Below are 15,065 nucleotides of genomic sequence, written 5' to 3' on the forward strand. Positions count from 1 at the left end.
GAGTGAAGAGGAAAACAAGCGGCGGTGGAAGAGAACGAGAGACGACGCCGCGGACCCGGGTCCGACGTAAAACAGAACGAACAGGGTCTGACGCAGGCGACATCGCCTCACCAAATGGCTTCGTGTTACATTTAATAGAATATTAATAAATCCAAGGGAATTTTCCTCTCAGGCTCATACACTGGACTTCTCTTTAGAAACCAGGTGAGCGAGAAGAGAATGGAGCGAAATGTTCTTAAGAGTTGGAAGAAAAACGGGGCGCCCGGGTGGCTCAGGAGATTAAGGGCCCGACCACGGCTCAGGTCATGATCTCACGGCCACAGGTTCGAGCCCCGCTTCGGGCTCTGTGCTGACGGCTCGGAGCCTGGATCCTGCTCTGTATTCTGTGTCTCCCTCTCTCTCTGCCCCTCCCCTACTCTGGCTCAAAAAAAAATTTTTGTTTGTTTAATGTAAAAGAAAAGAGCTACGGAAAAGTTTTGAATTTGATTTGTATTATTTTATTTTTCCTCCTCTTGCTAGCGCGCGGTTTAGACTTGTGGACGGCGAGGTGGAACAGCAGGAAGATTCGGGTTGGCACACGTCTTAAGCCCGAGAGACTTTGAGTCCTGGGTCCTCCTTTCTAAGCGTGTAAGCACCGCTTGCACTAGGAGAAGCGCTAGTGCCTGGACTCCTTGCCCAGCTGACTTGTGCGGCCACCGTCTCCGCCAAGAGTGAGCAAACACAGCGGAACCGGTACCGCAAACGCACGTGCCCACAGCGAAGCTGGGCCTTGGCCTCGCAGATTTAACTCCGCGTCCTCTGACGGAGCGGACGCTTTCTTCTACGTGGCGGTGGGTAGGCGGATTTCCAGAAACGTCCCCGACGTTCCCCAGGGAACCAGAAGGCAAAGAACGAAATTGGAGTTTGATATAAATAAGGAAACAGGTAAACAGACAAAGGGGTCACAGGACAGGGGAGGGGGAAGTTTCATTTCATGGAAATTAGTTGCGCTCAAAAGCCGGGACGCAAATCAACCTTAATACCGCCCCAATGCCAAAAGGATGAGATGTAAAAAAAAAAAAAAAGTATTGGGAAAAAATTTAAAGAATCCTGCAAATCATTTGTAGTAGATCTACAGTTAATTTACAGTCATTAAAAAAATAAATAAATAAACACGCAAAAAAAGCCTAAATACCAACATACCACCAGATGGCGCTCCTGCCTTTCCAAAATGCTGCCCCGAGCCCTGGGCAGATCTCGAATAGAAAAACCAAGCAAATGTATAAAAAATTTCAGAACGTTTCAGAGATGACCCCCCTTAACGGGGAGAAGCGCTGTGGGCGACCTTGGACTGACCTTGGACTCACACGCCTTTGCTAAATATTTACCAACTCTCAGAGACATAAACACAGTAAGTCACCGTGTTTACCACTAACGTGTGCAACTTGGCTACAGGCAGCGAGCAAGGAAATTAGCAGGTGGGAGGTTCCGCTCGGCAGCAGCGCGGTCAGGTCCTCACTGAAACCCGCTCTGTTCGCCGCACTGAGCGACGTGCTCCTCCTCCTCCTATCAGAGTTTTCTTCCCAAGGGGATGGAAACAGGAGAAAATATTTGGTTACACCATTTATGCCACCTGGATTTACGTAATCATTAGACGTCAGGTCTTGCAGGGAAAGTATTGATTAATAACTCCGTTATTGTTTGCAGAACGTCGTAAAGTTCCCCCCCCAACTGCAAATTTTACGATCCAAAGAGTATTAAAGAAACGCTCACTGCAGCATCATTTCAAATAATGAAAATTTGGACCCGACTTGACTACCCCGCTCCATGAAAATGGAGAAATAACCGTTCTATAGTCGTGCCATGGAATCCTAGGCAGCTGCCAAAATGATGGATCGAATCGAGTTCCGTGATCTTGCTGCGCCCCGAGCTACTATGTCTCGGCCTTCACCCCTCCCTTCCTCATGCTCTGCTCTCTGAGGCTGGGCCGCCCCTGCAAAGCCTGACCCGTTTGCCGGGAGGCTCTTCATTCAGGGCGGGAGGAGCGGGAGGGCGCCCCCACCGCCCCAGCCTCCCCCCCCNGCGCTGCCAGAACCAGCTCATTGTGTCCTGGGGGGACAGCGGACACCCCCGCCGGGGCAGGGCAGCGCCTTCCCCTCGAGCCTCCGGACCCTCACACACCTGACCTCTTCGCTGCGCCCCGGCCTTGGGAGTGGTACCTCCTGCTGCGGGCACTCTCTCTGTGCCTCCCTTTGCTTGGTTAGCGCTCTCACCCCGTCTGACCCGTTCCTGAGTACGACCTCCCCCTGCTGAAACGCTTAATGTGGCCCCCAACCCATACAGTTGCTATAGATCAGGAACCGTGGGTATATACTAGAGGTAGATGATAAACAGATAGATGGATTCACATATACTTATTAGGATGTATGCGTGTGTGTGGGTACATACAGACGAGTATGTATATACATTGTTACATATACTGCACATTTAGCCCGATGCCTACATGTACTTACAATTTCATCTGTTCCTCACAAATGCTAAGAGATGGACACTATCACCCCTGTTACACAAAGGAAGAAAGTCTCAGGGGCTGAGCAAATTCCGTAATACTACACGGCTGATAAGTGACGAAGCTGGGATTTGACTTTCGTATCACTGACTCCACAATCCTTTTTCTACTCTGCTCAAAGTCAGTTTATCCCGAATAGTGCTCTGTGTTAACGTTCAATCCCTAGGCTCGTCCACAGATTTTTTTAATTTCATAAGACAAACTGTATCACTATTCTAATAATCTAGAGAATAGAATTATCATACACAAGACTGCCTCTGTGACTAAAGTTATGGGGAGTTTGAGAAGAATCGGGAAAGCACGGACATCCATAGCTCCAGGGCACCTGTCATTCATTTGCTCACTTAATATGATTTAGTGCCTTTTATGTTCCTGGCAATGTGCTGGACTCTCAGCGCTAAGCAAAATAGACCTCATCACTTTTTTAAAAAGGTGGCAGTCTGGGCAAAGTGACTGTTTGTTTGTTGAGAGAGAGAGAGAGAGAGAGAGAGAGCAAGCACATGCAAGGGAGCGGAGTAGAAGAGCAGAGAAAGTGGGGGGAGAGAATCTTAAGCAGGCTCCACGCTCAGCAGAGAGCCTGACTTGGGGCTCGATCCCCCAACCCTGGGGTCATGACCTGAGCCAAAATCAAGAGTTGGACACTTAACTGACTGAGCCACCCAGGCGCCCCCAAAGTGACTGTTTTTAATTAAATAGTCATACGCAGAAGAGGCACCGAGTCTACCATATACGGAGTTAACACACACAAACAGAATGATTACAGGGCAGCGCCGAAAGCTGAACCCTCGGCACACACACTCACACTCACGCGCACTCTCACACACTCACACACACAAGAGCTTGGTGTCTACCCATCTCCTGTCGAGGATGGTGTGTCCTCTCTCCTCTCGTTTTCCAAGAACTTGTCGGCTCTTAATCCAAAGTGGCCGGAGAGAGAGATCGCAGCAGTGGAGGCTGCGCGGTTGTGTAATGTCCCCGAACACGTACCCTCCTCTCGTCCGGAGTCAGGGTTTCCAACGGCGGCAGCCAAGCCCAGACTGTTCTCTGCCAGCCTAACTGCAACCAGTGACCCACGCCCGGCCCGATGGACGAACAAGTGGCCGGGAAGCTTCCTGGGGGACAGACTTCCAGGTGTGCGAGCCGGAACGTGACCAAACCAGAAGCGCGTGCGGCAGTCGGGGCCGGGAGTCTCCCTGTGGCTCGTCATGCCCGCTGCGCCCCGGCTCCCTCTCCGGCTGCATTTCGGCCGTCATTAGACACATCACCAGTCAGCGATGCAGCAAAGAAACAGGCCTTGCTGCAGCCCAGATGGCTGTTGAAATCAGTGAGCGAAACCTCCCAGAGAAACAGGATATTTGCACAGCCTCAAAGTACCTCCCCCGGGAGACTTAGTAATCACTGTAACGGTGTGAAGAGATGCCCACACATTCTTCGCCATCCCTCCCTGCGCGGGGTAGGGCCTGATTCCCCACTGAGTGCGGCCAGGCTTCATGACTGTTTTCCGATGAATAGTGTAGGGAAAGAGGGAAATTGTGACTTTCCAGTAGAGAGAGCATCTTGTCCGAGTGATGGAGGCCACACTGCTGTTACCGTGTCCACGCTGACGCGACGGGGAGGGAAACGCACATCATCTCGGCGGTTTTGTTCCCCCAAACCCGTAACCCCAGCCTAGTCAAGGGAGAGCATCAGACAAACCCGAATTGAGGGACATTCCACAAAATGCCTGCTCAGCCCTTTTCAAAAGAGTTTTTCCATGCAGCTCCAGGAACGTGGGGGAAATGGTCAGAGAAAGAAGTGTAGACTGAAAGCCAACATCCGGGTGGGTAGGAAGCACTTTATTCATGATCCCGCCGAGGCCTGTGGACAGGGACCCTTCAGATGGCCCGAAGGACGCGCCACGGCGTCTTAGCTGCAGGGGATTCTGTAATTAAAAACGTAAAGGGGTGTATGTGCTCGTAAGTTTCACAAGCTGTACTTCGGTTGTAAGAATTAAGGTTTTCGGATTTCCACGTAGGCACGAGAAACACCGAGAGGCCATCTTAGTACCTTATGTTTCTGTCAGATCTGACTGTTCCAACCCGTGGCCTGCACGCTTCTGCTTAACTGGCTTTCCGGTTCGTCCTGCTTCTAGTATTTTCTGGGGGTCTCTTGAGGGGTCACAGAAGGCTGACACCAGTCACCTACTGCAGTTAGAGTGCACAGAAGGAGGCGAAGAAGGCATGATAACTAAATGCAGATCCTGGACCAGAAAATTACGTCAGCGGAAAAACTGGTAAAAACCCGGTAGTTCAGTGAAAAGTGTCGTACCGATGTTTTCACTTCTTAGTTTTGAGAACCATGCAGTGGCTACGTGACATCCTAACGTCAGGGAAGCTGGGTGAAGGTTATATAGGAACTCTCCATACTGTCTTCATAACTTCTCTGCATAGTTAAAGTTATTTTGAAATAAGGGCGCCTGGGTGGCTCAGTCAGTTATGCATCCTACTTCGGCTCAGGTCATGATCTCACGGTTCATGGGTTCAAGCCCCGCGTCGGGCTCTGTGCTGACAGCTCAGAGCCTGGAGCCTGCTTCGGATTCTGGATCTCCCTCTCTCTCTGCCTCTCCCCTGCTCATGCTCTGTCCCCTCTCCTCTAAAACATAAACATTAAAATAAATAAGAAAAAATAAATGTCCTTTGAGATGAGGCAAATCTTCTAAAAGCTCAGAAGAGCTTTATGAGGCCTAAAGAAATGTCGCTTTTTGTCAGCACTATATCCTCAAATACCTCAGTGTCTTCCAGAACTGACATTAAATATGTGCTGAAGTAATAACTGTTATAATACCATTTATCAGCAGCAGCAACAAACATAGTAGTATAAATGCTTCCATATTTAACCAATGTAATACCTGAAAACTATGGCATGGATGGTGGAAAAGTGCCGGGCAGGCTATGAGCAGATATGAATTCATATTGGAGAGAAGTACCAGAGCAATCATGGGGCCCAAGAAACGAAATTTTTAAAAATTTTCCCATGGGGCACCTGGGTGGCTCAGTCAGTTGAGTGTCCGACTTCAGCTCAGGTCATGATCTCACTGTTGGTGGGTTCAAGCCCCGCATCAGGCTCTGTACTGACAGCTCAGAGCCTGGAGCCTGCTTGAGATTCTGTATCTCCCCCTCTCTGACTCTCCCCTGCTCTCTCTCTTTCTCAGAAATAAATAAAACAGTAAAAATTTTTTAAAAAAAGAAATAAATAGAACATTAAAAAAGTTTAAAAAAAAAAAAAAGAATGGCGATGTGCAGTGTTCCCTAACTCATTTGTTCCTAAAGCGAAACACAGCCGTTCTGAAGTCCGCAAAGAATACTTTTATTGTCGGTAGGAACACAGAAACAAGGCTTTGTTTGCCACTGGGTTTCAGCCCGTCCCCTACACTTTGATGGGTTGACATGTTCAAGAGATTTTAGGAAGACTCATTCCTACTGAACAGAAAGCCAAGACCGAGGCCCCTCTGGGACCAAGAGCAGGCTGCCCCAGGACGGGCCACTCTGGCATGAAGATTGTTTTGAGTTAGAAGCTGTCCAAATCCAGCAAATTCAGGAGAAGCGATTTACCTCCCCCTCCACTGCCTGCCTGTAGCAAGACGAGCTACGGACAGACTCCTGTCTACCTAACTTGTCTGCCTCCCAAAGACCTCTGGTCACCTAACTGCTAAGGGTCTTCTTCTCCTTTGTATGCTCAGCCCCCGCCCCCTCCTGAGTTCATCTAAGCCTCCTGTTGCCTCACCGTCGCTGGGATTTCCAGGTCTATGCCGTTTCCTCTTATGTGCACTGTTGCATTTGATGTTCTCCCGTTCATCGATCTCACGTCAATCTGATTCCTAGTCCAGCTAGAAGGACCTTAAAGGGGCAGAGGAAAATTATTCCTCTTCAACACCTGTCTTGATATTTTTCATAACTATTAATTGCCACCTGTTCCTGTTCACCAGGTATTTTCCTCTTTTTAAAAATGGTCAGGTATAAAAGTATCACATGTTTTTGTAGAACTGTGGAAAACACAAAAGCGATCGCTGCTGCTAAAATTTTGCTTCCAATTTTCCCCCAAGCACTTTTATGTAAAAAAAAATGTAGTGTTTATTCTTGTTTATGTTCATTGTAGCTACTGATCTAGTTGATTTTGACTTTCTCATCTCATGTGTGTTTTCTGTTTCCAATCCTTTTTCTTGCCTTTTTCCTTCCCCTTGTTCTGTCTTTCTTTGGACTTTGGAAAAGTGTGGAAGAACTTTTCTCTGTTTTCTCAACTGAGAAAAGTGGATGGTTTATAAGTTAGAAATTGTATTTCTATCCTTTCAGTGAACACCTTAGTTTTACCATACATACTTCAATATCAGGGGGTTTTTTGAACAAAATTATTTACTACTTATCTCCAGCTTGTGAATAAAAGAAGCTAGTTCACACAAATGAACAAACTTTTTAGAATCTCTAAAAGTAAGAGGGGCACCTCGGTGGCTCAGTTGGTTAAGTGGCCGACTTCAGCTCAGGTCATGATCTCACAGTTCATGGGGTCGAGTCCTGTGTCGGGCTCTGTGCTGACAGCTCAGAGCCTGAAGCCTGCTTTGGATTCTGTGTCTCCCTCTCTCTGACCCTCCCCTGCTCACACTCTGTGTCTCTCTCTCTCTCAAAACAAATATTTAAAAACAATTTTTTTTTTAAAGAAAGTAAGAAAGTTTTATTTAAGCCCAAATTAGGACAGCTGCTGGGAAAACATGTTCTTCACAGGGAAGAAAGTGATCGAAAGAATGAATAGCTTTTAGAGTTAAATACTGTTTTCATCTTGTGATAACTCAAAAGATTATAGATTAGCACACAGGCAGAAATCACAAGTTTGAACGTCAAGGAAGGCAGAGAGGAGGAGCATTGATCAATATCTTAAGGACGAGATGGTTGTCCTTTAGGCAACTCATTTACAAAGCAGGTGCACAATGTATGCTTGGTGGGGCAGAAATCAGATTATACAATGTTTAGGTACAGTCATGCTGACTTAAAAAGACATCTAAAATGGCTTTCCTCATATCTAGGCCTTTCAGGAGGTTTTTGTTCTCTCATCAAACTTAACATCTAATTGCCTCCGTGTACCCTCCGCTCTCCCACCTGGTTATCACTGACTTGAACGTCCCTTTTACTCTTTTATAAACACATGAGAAAGTTGTTTTAAGTTTTTACATTGGTTATAATTTACTTCACAAACATACTCTACCAATGCCTGTATTCACCATTGTCTCTTGTTTTGAACACTTCTTTCCTTTTTTTTTTTTAAAGCTTATTTAGAGAGAGAGAGAGAGAGAGCACGCGCGCACACACAAGCACGTACATGGGGGGGAGGGGCAGAGAGAGAGGGAGAGAAAGAATCCCAAGCAGGCTCCCTGCTGTCAGTTCAGAGCCCAGCTTGGGGCTTGAACTCACAAACAATGAGATCATGGCCTGACCCAGCTCACGAACCATAAGATCATGACCTGACCCAGAATTAAGAGTCAGATGCTTAACCGACTGAGCCATCCATGCTCCCCTCGAACACCTTCCTTCTTTCTGATCACTATCCTGTGTGCTCAGATACATCTCCTAATAGCTCTTGCAGTGAGAGTCTATAGCTGGTAAGCTTTCTTAGTTTTCATGTTTGAAGATGTCTTTACTTTGCCTTCACTCCTTGTATTGTGGCAAAATATACATAATGTGAAAGTTACCGTTTGTAAATGTGCAGTTCAGGTGCATTGGGTACATTCACTGACGTCACCACCATCCATCTCCAGAACTTTTCATCTTCTCCAGCTGACACTCCATACCCATTAGACGGTAATTCCCATTTCCCTTCCCCAGCCCGTTAACCACCCTGTATTTTCTGTCTGTGAATTTGACCACGATCACAGAAGTGGAATCATGAGTTATTTGTCTTTCTGCAACTGGCTTGTGTCACTTACCATAATATCTTTAGGACTCATTCATGTTGTACCATGTGTCAGAATGTCCTTCCTTCTTTTTTTTCTTTTTAAAGATTTATTTTTGAAGGAGAGAGAAACAGAGCATGAGTGGTGGGGAGCAGAGAGAGAGGGAGACACGGAATCTGAAGCAGGCTCCAGGCTCTGAGCTGTCAGCACAGAGCCCTGGTGCGGTGATCAAACTCACAAACTGTGAGATCGTGACCTGAGCCAAAGTCGGACACTTAACCGATGGAGCCACCCAGGTGCCCCTCCTTCCTTCTTAAGCCTGCATGATGTATCATATGTAGTATATGTACGTATATACTACATCTTGTTTATCCATTCATCTGACAGTGGATATTTGGATTGCTTTTGTAATCAAACTCAAGGGGCTCACTGTGTCCGGGGCATTAAATTGAACACAACCCAAGGAAATGTTGAAATCAAAGAACTTTTATTACTTGTTACAAGTAAGGTGGCAAGGAAATAGCTCTCAAAGCACTGTCTGCCTGTGAGGTTAGTACAGGAAGCTTTTATTCAGCGTATCAGGGGGTGCGGGCGAGGGGGCTTGCGTGTACATTAAGGAACCTACACGTTTTCTATTACCTAAGCCCTTTGGTTGAGTTGTACACGCCTAGCCTGTCAACATACATCGTCCATTCAAAATATGGTGGAGAGCCCCATCCCAGGAAATCTTAATACTATAATGAACTAAAGGTAACTTCGGGGCAACTCAGGAGGGCTTCTGTGCAGGTCCTCAGCTCAAAACCGGATCCGACTTGCTCACGTAGGGGGCTATCAGGCCAAACACCTTAGCTGGGCACCCCCGACGTGGGAACTACTGTTTCTACAAAACGGAACACATTCCTTCCCTGCTTCTGTCCCTTTTCCTCCCTCCCTTCTGCGGACAGCGTCTGGCCTCTGATCCCCGCTGCCTCCTAGCTGACGGGGGCAGGAGTCTCCTGCGGGGCAGCTGAGTGGAGGCCCCGAGGTCACGCCAGCAGGTATTCTAATGCCACTTAACCTGCTCCCCTGGAGGTCCCTACCATCTCAAGAGTTGGATCTTAAAAAATAACTATTTGGGGGGCGCCTGGGTGGCTCAATCGGTTTAGCGTTCGACTTCAGCTCAGGTCATGATCTCACAGTTCACGGGTTTGAGCCCTGCATCGGGCTCTGTGCTGACAGCTTGGAGCCTGGAGCCTGCTTTGAATTCTGTATCTCCCTCTCTCTCTGCCCTTCCCCCACTCACACTCTGTGTCTCTCTTTTGAAAATAAACATTAAAAAAAACCCTTTATTTTTCATGCTAGAGATTTCATTAGGAACATTTGGTGCTAATATCGCTGGGTAAGTGCTGATTAACTATTCGTCCTACAAGTTCCTTTGAATGACAAGCAAGCATTCCCATCCCTTGAGCCTAGGCCTGTGTGTTCTTGGTTCGTGCAGCCATGCCTGGGGATGAAGTGACCTCTAGTGCTCTGGACTGATAAGATGGATGTTTGGATGGAGGGGGACAGAGGATCCGAAGCAGGCTCTGCGCCGACAGCAGAGAGCCCAATGCGGAGCTTGAACTCACAAGCCGTGAGACTGTGATGTGGACGAAGTCAGATGCGTAACCGACAGAGCCACCCGGGCGCCGCGTGTTGACTGTTTCCTAAGAGCCATCCTAATGGGTGTCAAGTGATACCTCACTTTTGTTTTGTTTTGCATTTTCCTAATGGTTGGTAATGTTGAGTGCCTTGTCATGTGCTTATTGGTCATTCGTATATATCTTTTTGGAGAAATGTCTGTTCAACTCCTTTGCCTACTTTTTAGTATGTGTGCTGCAGAAGTGAGCACTTCCTTGCTCGCTTTTTAACAGAGTTGTTTGGTATTGTTGTTGTGGAATTGTAGAGGTTCTTTATATACTCTTGATATCAATCCCTTATCAGATATATGATTAAAAGTATTTCCTCCCGTTCCATTGATTGCATGTTCAATTTGTCCTTATTCTTAAGTAATCATTTCCCTGGGTATAAAATTTAAGGATATTACTTATCTTCTCTCAGCACGTTGAAAATATTACTTCATTCTCTTGTGGCATCTGTCATTGCTAATAGAAGTCAGTTGTCAATCTAATTAGTGTTTCTTTGGTAATTTGACTTTTAGGCCTGGGTTCTGTAAGAGTTTTTTTTTTTCCCTAAATGTTCAATAGTTTCACTACTCTTTGTCTAGGTAAAGATTTATCATTATTTAGCCTGGTTGATACTCAAGTGCCATTTTAACATAAGATTTACATCTTTCTCCAATTATGAAATATTCTCATGTATAATCTCTTCAAAACTTGCTTCTTTAATATTCTTCTCATTCTCTTCTTCTGGAACTTTTTTTTCAATAAAACATTTTTTGGTTATTTTTTGAGAGTGAGAGAGAGAAGGGGAAGGGCAGGGACAGAAAGAGAGAGAGAGAGAGAGAGAAAGAGAGAGAAAGAGAGAGAGAGAGTCCCAAGCAGGCCCCACACTGTCAGCACAGAGCCCCATGCAGGGTTTGAACTCAGGAATTTGAGATCATGACCTGAGCAGAAATCAAGAGTTGGAAACTCTTGATGGGGTCCCAATAGTTCATTTTTGCTTTTAATTCCCTTGCCTTTGGAAACGTGTTGAGCAAGAAGTTGCTGTGGCTGAGGTCAAAGAGGTTGTTGCCTGTTTTCTCCTCTAGGGTTTTGGGAATCTACTCCCAAACTCCAGAGCATGCTGTATATACTGTATATTAGCCAACTTGACCATAAATTACATTAAAATTAATTAATTAATCAATCAAATAAAATAAAAAGAACTAAAAAAAAAGGAAAAAAAAGCTTGGAAGCTCAATCGATAGACCCACCCAGGCGCCTCCTTCTTGAAGGAGAATTCTGTTGAAGCTTGCTAATATATGTGTTTTTCCATGTGTTTTTCATATTTAAAGAAAACTGTCTGTGTTGTTTTCTGCATGAGTCAGTACTGTCTTCCAACCTGCGAAGTCCCTCTTCTCTGGTATCCAGCTTACATTTATTTTATCTATTGACTTTTTGACAACAAAATTTTGTTATTTTGAAGATTTCTAAATGGTTATTTTTCAAATCCATCTACTCTTTTTCAGTTTTTGTTTATTATCTTATGTGTTTCATATTTTCTTGTTCTATCTAGAGAGAAGCTATTCTTTTACCTCTTTGGACACGGAATATACAGTTTGAAAAGGCTTTTTAAGATTGCTTCATAAAATTAATTTTATTTGGAATGAATTCAATTTTTTGTGTGTTCGTCTGTTGTTGTTTCTGAGGGAGAGAAAACGCAAGCGCAGGAGGGGCAGAGGAAGAGAGAGAATCTCAACCAGGCTCCGCGCCCAGTGCAGTGCCCAACATGGGGCTCGAGCCCACAACCATGAGATCATGACTGGAGCTGAAATTAAGAGTTAGACACTCAACTAAGCCACCATGTGCCCATGTGTTCTTAGTGTCTTTGTGTGTTTTGGCATCGTTACTTGATTCTGAATTTGTGAGTTTGTGTTTATTTCTTCTTCACTCTTTCCATATCTACCTGGTTTCCAAAAGCCCTAATGGTTTCATAGCTGCCTCCAGCAGCCCTTATTCTTCTGCATCTTGTAGTTCAAAACTAGAACTTGAAGTGGAATTTTGAGGTTCCTAGACAGTGGTAACAGTAGATATACCACATATCGAGTCACAAGGCCAGTCACAATCTACTTCCAGGTCAGGGAGCTGCTGTGTGTCCTTCACTCTCTGCTAAAAGCCATGATCCAAGGGGTTGAGCACTTTTTCCTGTCTCCTTTTTTGAGGGCTGGGGACAACAGAAGTTGGGAATGGAGGTTTGAGCCTGAGTTTGTCTGATTAGTTTTCCATTTTTATTTTATTTTTTTTTAATGTTTTATTTATTTCTAGGAGAGAGAGAGACAGCGTGAGCAGGGGAGGGTCAGAGAGAGAGGGAGTCACAGACTGAAACAGGCTCCAGGCTCTGAGCTGGCAGTCAGCACAGAGCCCGACGCGGGGCTCGAACCCACGAACCGCGAGATCATGACCTAAGCGAAAGTCGGACGCTTAACCGACTAAGCCACCCAGGCGCCCCTAGTTTTCCATTTTTAGCTTTACATCTACTAGTGATATGTTTTTGGAGCAGAGCGGGTAAGTCAAAGTTGATCTGAAGTCCTAAATAGCTTTCTTACCACTTTCCTCACTGCCACCCTCAGGTTCAGGCCACCATACCTCTTGCTGGTATGACTGCAGCAGCATCCTAATTCATCTCTGTGCCTCCAGTCTTTCTTCCCCCAAGGTCAGGGGGTTTGTTATAAAATGTAATCCCACTCACATCACTACCCTGCCTAAAGTCTTTTTTCTTTTAATGTTTTATTTATTTCTGAGAGAGAGAGAGAGAGACAGCGTGGGCAGGGGAGGGTCAGAGAGAGAGGGAGACACAGAATCTGAAATAGTCTCCAGGCTCTGAGCTGGCAGTCAGCACAGAGCCTGACGCGGGGCTCGAACCCACCAACCGTGAGATCACGACCTGAGCCGAAGTGGACCGCCCCGCCGGCTGAGCCCCCGGGCTCCCTCCCTGCCTAAAGTCTTTAATGACACTCTGATGTCACAACCAGTAGCAGAGATGGTGTGAAATCACCAGCCCAAGGTGGAGAAGGAAGGAAAGAATTTAAGTTGCAGGTTCTTAGTAATCACAGGCAAAGGAATACTAACTCCTGCCCGGTCATTTAAGATAGAAACATTCGCAAAAGAATGAAAACGTCATTACCTCCCTGAAAATGTGGAATGATCTCGGTACAAGGAAATAGATTGGAAACATTCTCTAGATCTCATATAGAATCAACACCTTCTTAGAACACGTGACAATCATTTAGAAATCAAAACTAATGTGATCTGGTTGGTGACTCCAAAAGTTAGGAAGCATAGCTAGATCACAAAAGAAGTATTCAAATGTCCACTCAAGAAATAGTTATTGAATATGTCCCACTCACAAAGCCCTGTGGAGAAAGCAAGATGTGTAGCTCCCTTCAAGGCCCTCACAAGGTAGTAGGCAAAGTGACATTTACAACTATCAAAATGTCTATTGTGGGTTGGATGGTGTTCCCAAAAGATGTGAAGTCCTAGCCCCCCAGTACTTTAGAATGTGACCTTATTTGGAAATAGAATCCTTGTAGCTGTAGTTTCTTAAGATGCAGTAGTACTGAAATAGGATGGGTACTTAATCCAATAGAGAAAGACATAGAGATATAGACACAGGAGGGAAACATGATGTGACAATCAAGGCAGAGACTGGGGTGATAGAGCCGCAAGCGAAGGAATCCTGAGGACGGAGGGCTGCTGACAGAAGGTAGGAAACAGGCAAGGATTCTCCCCATAATCTTCAGAGGGAGTACAGCCCCGCTGTCACCTTGATTTAGGACTTCTAGCCTCCAAAACGGGGAGGCAATACATTTCTGTTGTGTTAAGCCATTCAGTTTGTAGTACTTCGTCACGGCAGCACTAGGAAACTAATACATTATAAGCAAAATGGCAAAATGGAAATGAGTCATTTCCAGATTAAGAATGACTTCTAGAGGACATGGCATTTGTGCTGAGCTTTAGTAGGATGATTTTTATATGCAGAGATGGCAGCAAGGGAAACGGCTTTATATGGTCTTCATGTCAAACCAAATGCCAGCCTGGAGCCCAAACCTTCTTGAGAAGGCTCTCTGGACACCGGGCTGAATTCGCTCCACTTTAATGCCTTCAACCTACTGTCAATTTTGCCACTAACATCACTCTCAAGATACAAAATCCGGGAGAACAAAATATTCCACACATCCTTTATTATTTCTAGCACTGGTGTGCAGTGGTTAAATACTATTTGCTTTCACTAGCTTGTTATCACACCCATAAAAGGGGGAAATCCACCTCATAGAGACCTTCGAGAGCAGTAGCTAATTAAAATCTTAATCTAACCAAAATAGACACGATAGTAACTGGAAATGCGGCTTGGAATAACTTGTAATGCTCTTGACCTTGTATTACGATGTCTTCCCAGTGATGCTTCTCGGTTGTTATGACCACAGGCAAGATACCCCAGTTTAGCAGTTGTAAATAAATTCTCGTTTATACGAGAGATACCCAGTGGTAAATAAATTCTCGAAATTTCAGCGATCGTTTGGGGGGCGGGGAGAGGGTTGTTGCTCTACTCACAACTCAATCTTACATTTGGGTTTCAGATCAAATCGACAGATGCTACACGGATTTTATACTACATCACAGGCAACTACCACCTCCATCTCAGAAAAACGAGAGCGTCCTGGGGGGTCTGAGGTCGCCCCTAGGCACCTCCTTCTCCTGGGAAGGAACGATCAAAAGGGTGTTTTCATCTGACAGTTCTGCCTGAAATATGAAGCTCAAAGTACGAGATGCTCCTCGTAATCTCCGGAGGAGCCTGAAACAGCACGTTCCTCGCCCGCACTTTGAGTGGGGCGTGGTCTGGGCCTCCTCTGAAAAGGGGCCCCAACTAGTCAGAGTCCGCAGGACCCCAGGGGGGCAAGTACTGTACTTCGTGGCCCAAGTA

General features: G+C 45.8%; 1 protein-coding gene across 1 annotated transcript in view; it reads left to right on the forward strand.

Moving 5' to 3' along the window:
* The window catches only part of ZDHHC20 (zDHHC palmitoyltransferase 20), a 345,529-nt gene that overhangs the window by 260,824 nt on the left and 69,640 nt on the right, over positions 1 to 15,065 (forward strand). The window lies entirely within an intron of this gene.

Source organism: Crocuta crocuta, unplaced genomic scaffold (assembly GCF_008692635.1).
Source record: "Crocuta crocuta isolate KB4526 unplaced genomic scaffold, BGI_CrCroc_1.0 scaffold258, whole genome shotgun sequence".
NCBI lineage: Eukaryota > Metazoa > Chordata > Mammalia > Carnivora > Hyaenidae > Crocuta > Crocuta crocuta.